Here is a 7,840-nt window from a genome sequence, read left to right on the forward strand (position 1 = left end):
TCAACATCATTTTCTGAGCTTTTTTAATCCTCTGGATTAAGGCCTGCAATTTAAAATTGTGCGAGATCACCATCGTCCAGCTGCTCTCGGAACAGGTCAAGTTTACTTTTGAAGGAATATATGGCACTCAACATTAAGGAAACAAGTTTCTGTCTACCTTGAAGTGCCAGATTGAGAGCAATGAAATGTGAGGAAATGTCACACAGAAAAGGAAGTATGAAGAGCCATTGCAAGTCATACAGATCTGGTAAGGACTTTCCTTGACCGATTACAAATTGTTCAATTTCTGGAAGCAAAATAATAAACCTTACTAGAACTCTACTTTTGCTCAACCACCTAACTTCAGTATGCAAAAACAGGTCTACATATTCAGTTTCGGCATTCTTCAGCAATAATTTAGAAAGTCTATGGTTGAGTGCTGATACTCGAATAAAATTAACAATTCTTACTACCTTCTTCATAACATCATTTAGTTGTCCTGGTTTTATTTTCGCACACCATGCTTCCTGATAGATTATGCTGTGATGAGCAATGAAAGTGGAAGATGGAAGATTTTTTTCTTAACAGAGATACAAAGACCCTCTCATGTCAACTCCTGGAGGGTGCCCCATCTGTAGTGATACTTACAAGATTGTTAAATGGCAGGTGACAAGATTTGAAGAAAATACACATCCTGGTCAATACATCCTCTCCTCTTGTGTGACCATGTATTGGCAAAAGGCAGAGGAGCTCTTTCTTGGGAATAATTTCTTCTTCTAAATGTCTCACCCACACCATTAACTGAGCCACATCACCCAATTCCGTTGACTAATCAAAAGCAATGCTAATGAATGGGGACAGTTTTACTGCATTGATGGCCTGTTCTAGAACATTGTCACTCATTGACTCAACTATATGTGTGCATGTGGAATCTGACAATTGTAAATGCCCATATTTCCTTTATGAGAATAGTTGGAAAATAAAATGTCTGCTGCAAAAGAAAAATATTCTTAACCAGTTTGGCCCCTGTAAATGTTTTTTTTTCTGTTTTGCAGGCAAGTAGCATATTTGAAAGGATACCTCATCACATACTCAGATTCTTTCATCTGGCACAGAAAGAGCTTTTGTTGGGATAGAAGGACTTGCTTCAGTGATGCCACTTTCAAAGAACGCAGTGTTGAGGTCATTGGGAAGTTTTCTGTGAAGTCAGAATGCTGGGTTTTATAAGGCTTCTCCAGGTTATATCTTTTGAGGACAATAACCTTTTCTTTGCAAAGGAGACAAGTGGCTTTCGATTTTGGACATTCCACAAAAAGATATTCTTCCCACGAAACCTGGAACACCATGTGTTCACTTTGTATGATCTGGGTCTTTTGCAAGATTTTGTTACTGGGCTGTATGCCATTTCTGTTGGGTTCCTTATGAACACTGCAGGAAAATAGGATCTGTGTTCAATACCGATAGCACGACCGATGACACAACCCTGTATTAGTTACAGAGCTCTGCACGCAATCAATGAGGTGACAATAGAATGCTGCTATTTGGAGGGAACATGTATGAAAATAAAACTTGGTGTTAAAAGATTTAAATGTCCACATTGAGTGATTCATTCTTGCTGCATGTTTTGACATATTTAAATGTAATCATGCATTTAAGCTTATAATTAGATATAAGTGTTCACAAATGAAACATCTTGGTATCACATGTCTCATGTACAGCCATTACCTACTTTAGAGCATAAGTGGAATTAAGAAAAACATAACATGAGACCACACTTTCTTAATAAAGTAAATTCACATTTGTACAGTGCATCCACTACCTCAAATCCCTTTCCATATCCCCCAGACAGGTAAAATAGTGGCTCAGGAAAACAGCCTGCCACTTGCATTAATAACTCTGGCAGGCCACATATGGTAGAGAGGGTCCTGCCCTCTGATAGCGTTAGGGAAGAGAAGGTCCTGCTCTCTGATAGTATTTGGGGCAGTAAGGGTCCTGCCCTCAGGTAGTTGTTGGGGCAGGGAAGACCCTTATCTCTGGTAGTCGTTGGGGCAGAGATGGTCTTGCTTTCTGGTAGTCGTTGGGGCAGAGATGGTATCACCCTCTGATAGTCGTAGGGGAAGAGGTCGTACTTCCCTGTAAATTCCTTGGCAGAAGTGAAACTGTGGGCCAGATTTACCACTTATTCACGCAGAGCAGTACAGCAGCCACAAATCATGTAGGGCCCGATTCACAGAACTAACTTAAGACAAAATCCTAAACTTAGTACTTTTGGTATTCACAGAAGTTAGGATTTTGTCTTAAGTTTGTCTTAAGACAGATTTAAGACAGACTTAAGTTAGGATTTTGTCTTAAGTCTGTCTTAAGTCTGTCTTAAGACAAACTTAAGACAAACTCCTAACTTCTGTGAATACCAAAAGTAGTAAGTTTAGGATTTTGTCTTAAGTTAGTTCTGTGAATCAGGCCCAGAGTGCATGAGAATGAGAGAGGAGGAGATCGCCATATTTACAGAAATATGGCACTCGCCTCCCCTTTCCCTAGCACTGTTGCCGAAATCAGGCACATTTGCGTCATAGTGCAAAGATGTCTCCAGGAGTCTAGCATAGGTTTTGCACTGGAAGGGTACCCTTCAAGTACAAAATACAATGCATAGACTGACTTTAACTCTTTCCCCTCATTGTATGTGTGCTGTAAAGTGCAGCACACGTGCAAAGGTGGAAAAGGAAGGAGAAAGGAAAGCATTTCTCTTTGTTGCGCCTACTTCAAAAGGACGTCATTTTCTGATGCTAAACCCTGTCTACTTTATTTAGTAAATAGGGTTTAGCGTCAGAAACCTAGGGTGGTTGCATGGTAACACCCATACCACCCATGGTGAGCGCCCTTGGTGCTAAGTAATGCAAAACAACACTATGCGCTGCTTTCCATTACTTTCACGTTATTTCCATCACTAAACTAGTTTAGCGCTGAAAAGTAAATTGGAAAAATACTTTTGTGATGCAATCATGGTGCAAAATCCTAGAAATATCCCCCTATGAGTTTGAAGAGCAGTTTGCCTGCTTATATACTGTGTACGTGGATTTTGAATGTTTGGATGCAATTGTAAGCTGTGGAAACCTGACACTAATATACAAAGCATAAGAATTGGCATTTTGCATTCGGAATACCCAAAAACCCAATGGACCATCCTCTTAACAATGACAAAACTTTCAAAGAGCTAGGCATTCACAGAGTTTCAACTGCAAACACACCCCATGTATGCTGCCCAATTGGTTCTGTCACAGTGAACAATGTTACAAGAATCCCAAAAATAACTCTACTCAGCAAATTAGTGGTATTTGGGTCTTTCAAAACCTTTTGGAGGATTGCAAATCTGTCAATGTTGTGAAATCTCTGAGAGAAACATATATTCTGTGCATTGCAGCCTCAGAAAATGGGCTTCAGTATTTTCTGAACACATGAGGTGTGTTGATAATTTCCAACTACTAACAATTTGGGGCTATTCCCTCACAACTGAGGCATTTTTCCTTGCAGGTGCACACTTTTATTAAACAGGTAAACATGAAGCATTCAATTGTAATAAATCACAAACTATCTTTAACTTTCATATAATTAACGTATTGTTGGGAGTGTAAATCGCCTTCAACTGGAGTGATTAAATATTTATACTCCGTTCAAAAGCAAATGAAAAGACAATTAAATTATATCGTATTACGGCTGCATTTTATATGCATTGTAAAGCCGAACAGGCAGAACTAACCCAGGAACGATTTTCTCCATTGATGTGAGATTCTGTGAGTCAAACACAAAACAAATTGTTGCAAAGCCTGGAAGCAGAACCCAGCTTTCTATGTGTGATACTTCTGCATGAAACAATGCATTGGGCACACAAGGTACATGAGAGAGACAAGTACATGGGAATAATGCACTTTACATAAAGAAAAAGAGCATCATTCATTACACTTCAGCTGTCTATGCACATCTCATGTTTCTCCTGATTTTTTCAATGCATTATTTTCATCATCGTCAACTTGTTTCCAGAGAAATATTTCGCTGTCTGCTGCAATTTCTTTTAAACCAGTAGCACAATCATTCTCGAACATCTATATGACTTATTCCTATCAACATTTCCTTATTAGACCATAAGGCTACTTGTGAACTTATGAATTCAAATTTTTACAAATTGGTGCACTGCCATGAACATTTCAGGGACCGGCTTGTGGCCCACTTCTGTTTGCAGATTTGGGCTCTACAAACAATTAGGCATATCATTGGCAGCCAATAATGTCCAGCAGAGATATGGCAGGCACACACATGCACATTCTGTTTCATGCACGCACACACATACAAATACCCATTCACAAATACACAAACATTCATACATTCACACATGCACGCACCCAACATTACATGAAAAAAATATATTGGCTGCAGCAGTGATCTTGGGTGCCTGTTGTTACCTGAAGGAAGGGATGCTGCCTCCTCTCACTGTCCGTGAAAGGTCAGCAAGATAGGTGAGGATAAGGGCAGGTAAGTGTGCTGAAAAAGAAAGCCAGCAACCTGCCTGCCTTCTTTGAAAAGCCTCTCCCTCTGCCCCAACGTAAGCAAATGACATCACAGAGGCCGATGAAGGCGGGGGGCACAGGTGAGCATACAAGACACTGATTGTCTGCGCATACCCCTTTGATACTTTTCTCGGCGAATGCGGCCTGAGGAATCACAAAAGCAGAAATGGTGCAGAATCCATGACTGCTGTTGTTTTCCATGAGGGCCACATGGAAAGGCCTGTCAGGCCGTAAGTGGCCCGCGGGCCGTACTTTGAGTACCGCCGCTCGAGTACCCTTAACATATAATGCCTAATAGTATTTAATGATATGTAATTTTTACAGGTTGTAACCCTACTTGTAATATTCCCTCCACATTGATTTACACACTACTATGTTTCATATATCTCTGTATAATATGTTTATGTGATGTAAAGTGGTCTGACAACCAACATATGGCTGACTAACAGCAGCACAGAACCATCTAATAAAACTATATTTTAAGTGTTACTTACATCATTATTAGTAAAATCAATCATACAGTCAGATATATCTGATACTTTTACTTTGTATGCGTAGCTCTTAGATTCAGTTTTTGTACAAACATGCCTGCAAATCATAGTTTTTCTGAAGCACTTGTGAAGCGATAGCAAGCTGAGTGCATTTGTTTCCCTCCATTGCTTTGGCATGTACTTGTTAGGCTCAAGATTAACCACAGCCAGTTGCCACTGGAACCAACAGGGGCTGCTGGCCCTATAAGTAAGACCTTGTTGTGGACCCAGCTGCTAAAGAAAAGAAGAACCCCCCTCATCCCATATAGGTGTTACTTTGAAAGGAAAGCAGACATCATGCAGCTGCTATATGAGTCCTGGTGTGGGCAAGGTACATATTTTACTGATGCCGGCCCAAATACGGCTCAATAATAGCTGCCGGATCCAGCTGAGACCATGTCATTTCTGCACTGATGAAAGGAAATTCGAAGAGAAGGAGATTGAAGAGTAGGTGCTGAACAGGAAAGACATTAAGCTAGAAATGCAAATAAAGGATTTCATAAAGATGTGGGGAGAAAAATGGCCCCCGAACTCTGGCTTCCACCTTGTGCTGATGGGCATGAAAATCTAGCTGAGACCCAGCCTCTGGCTGCACGCGCTCAAGTGTAGCTTTTATTGACAATTGCCAATGATCATCACTCTGCGCACTCTGCAGAGACATCCAGGATTGGATGGATGTGCATTTAGTATGAATACCTTAATGAGCCAATGACAGGCACTGTGAGAGACATGCTTCAGGGCTCTCAATCATGCCAAGTCATAAACACCCACCTATAACCTGAACTCATCCAGTCACACGGAGGTGACTCAGTTCACAATATGTGCCATGCAAGAGTCAAATGATGTGTAGAAATAAAACCACAGAAACACATCTCGAGAAAGCAAATACTCTTAGGGTATGCGCGATGAAGTAAAGTATGTGAAATGTAAACAGACGCTGCTTTGTTGACATGGATTCCCTTAGGGTTTATTACAGTCATTGATGAGAAATATAAATGATTCAATTCTTTTACCTTTACATTAAAGGACATGAACACATGGCCCAATAGAAATCCATTTGAAAATCTGTTTTGGGACCAGCTCCACTTAAAGCCTATGTGATTGGTAGTTGTAAAGGAGCTGTACGACCTGATGAGATTGCACATTTCAGCGGTGATTTGAGAGGGGACAGCGTTAATGATGAAGGGGAAGAGTGGGATGGGACAAGAAGAGTGATGACAGTGTCAGCAGAGTTGAGATAGCATTAGTGTTAAGAGGTTGGGGGCGGAGTTTCCTAACTTTTTAGGAAAAGGGTCTTTTTAGGTTTCGCTGGGGGGCGGAGCCGTTAGGCTCCTCCTCCAGAGAAATCTATTGAGTACAGTAAGGCACTATGGAACACGCCCCCCGTCCCATTGGCTAGCTCCATAAATGGAGCCTAGCCATTGGACGAGGGGCCTGTCCATCAATGCCGGACCAGACACGGGGGCGTTCCCGAGATTCTTTGGCTTTTGCCGACGTCACGCGACGCCGGGAACGCCCCCGAGTCTGTTCCGGCATTGCCGGCACCTCCCTTGCTGCTCGGGTCTCCTTATTTGTTCCTAGCTGCCCCTCTCCCGCCTCCCTCGTCCTCTCCCGCCCCCCTCCCGCCGTTCGTGTACTCTCCCGCCTCCCTCGTCCTCTCCCGCCCCCCTCCCGCCCCCCTCGTTCTCTCCCGCGCTTGCTCCGGCCGGCCGTCGTCAGCTCTCTCCTCCCCCTTTCCCGCCCCCTCCCGCTTCTCTCTGATGCCCGCCTTCTGCCCCGGCCGGCCGTCGTCAGCTCTCTCCTCCCCCTTTCCCGCCCCCTCCCGCTTCTTTCCTGGAGGCTGAGCCTGGACACAGCTCCATGGAGGCGGGCGGGACACAGCGGCTCCGTCTGGACCTCTCCCGGGCCGCTCCAGGCCCCCCCAGGCTACAAACACCGCTTGGCTCTGCAGGCATGGACCGCCACCACCGCACCTCCCCTGCCCCCGTCCGTGCCGACTGGCACTACCAGTTCCGAGTCATCCTGCTGGGGGACGCCACGGCGGGGAAGACGTCGCTGGTGCAGCGCTACACCGAGAAGTCCTTCCTGGAGCAGGCGGTGTGCACCCTGGGCGTGGAGTTCCACGTGAAGATGCTGACGCTGGCGCCCGGCGTGCGGGTCAAGCTGCAGATGTGGGACACTGCGGGGCAGGAGCGCTTCAGGTGCATTACACGGTCTTTCTATCGTAATGCTGTTGGTGCTCTCCTGGTCTTTGATCGGAGTAATCGGTCCACCTTTGTTTTGGAGAGTGCAATGCCTTAAAAACAGACTCAGAACTGTGCTCTGCCCAAGCGCTCACATTCATGATATGCCCTCAACATTTGGCCTCAGATTCCACAAAGTATGTCACAAAATCTCCAAGTTTTCGCTATAGGTCTCTTTTGGAGAACAAGGAAGTGGGTCGTTTATTTTTCAGCTTTGTGGCAGAGAAGGAAATGCGCACTGCTCTGTTATTAAGCCCTACTTATCAACACAATTGAAAAGTAGCCCTGTCAACACAATACCACAAGTCTTTCCTTTCCTTTTGATGATGTTGTCTAAGAAATGTACACATCCTGTTTTTCCAGTGGGTCATTCTAATTGTCAAGGCTTCCTTTGTGCTTTGAAAGAGGCTTTTTGGGGGGGGGGGGGGGGGGGGGGGGGGGAGCAGGGTGAAGAAAGAGATGGGTTAACCCCACCCGTGAAATGTATTTACTACTACTAGTATTGATAATTATAACAACGACAAAATTA

General features: G+C 43.9%; 1 pseudogene; it reads left to right on the forward strand.

Moving 5' to 3' along the window:
* Nucleotides 1-7,021: 7,021 nt before the first annotated feature.
* Nucleotides 7,022-7,369, forward strand: LOC147678434 (ras-related protein Rab-39B pseudogene; annotated as a pseudogene).
* Nucleotides 7,370-7,840: the final 471 nt, after the last annotated feature.

The sequence above is a fragment of the Lissotriton vulgaris genome, chromosome 12, assembly GCF_964263255.1.
Source record: "Lissotriton vulgaris chromosome 12, aLisVul1.2, whole genome shotgun sequence".
NCBI lineage: Eukaryota > Metazoa > Chordata > Amphibia > Caudata > Salamandridae > Lissotriton > Lissotriton vulgaris.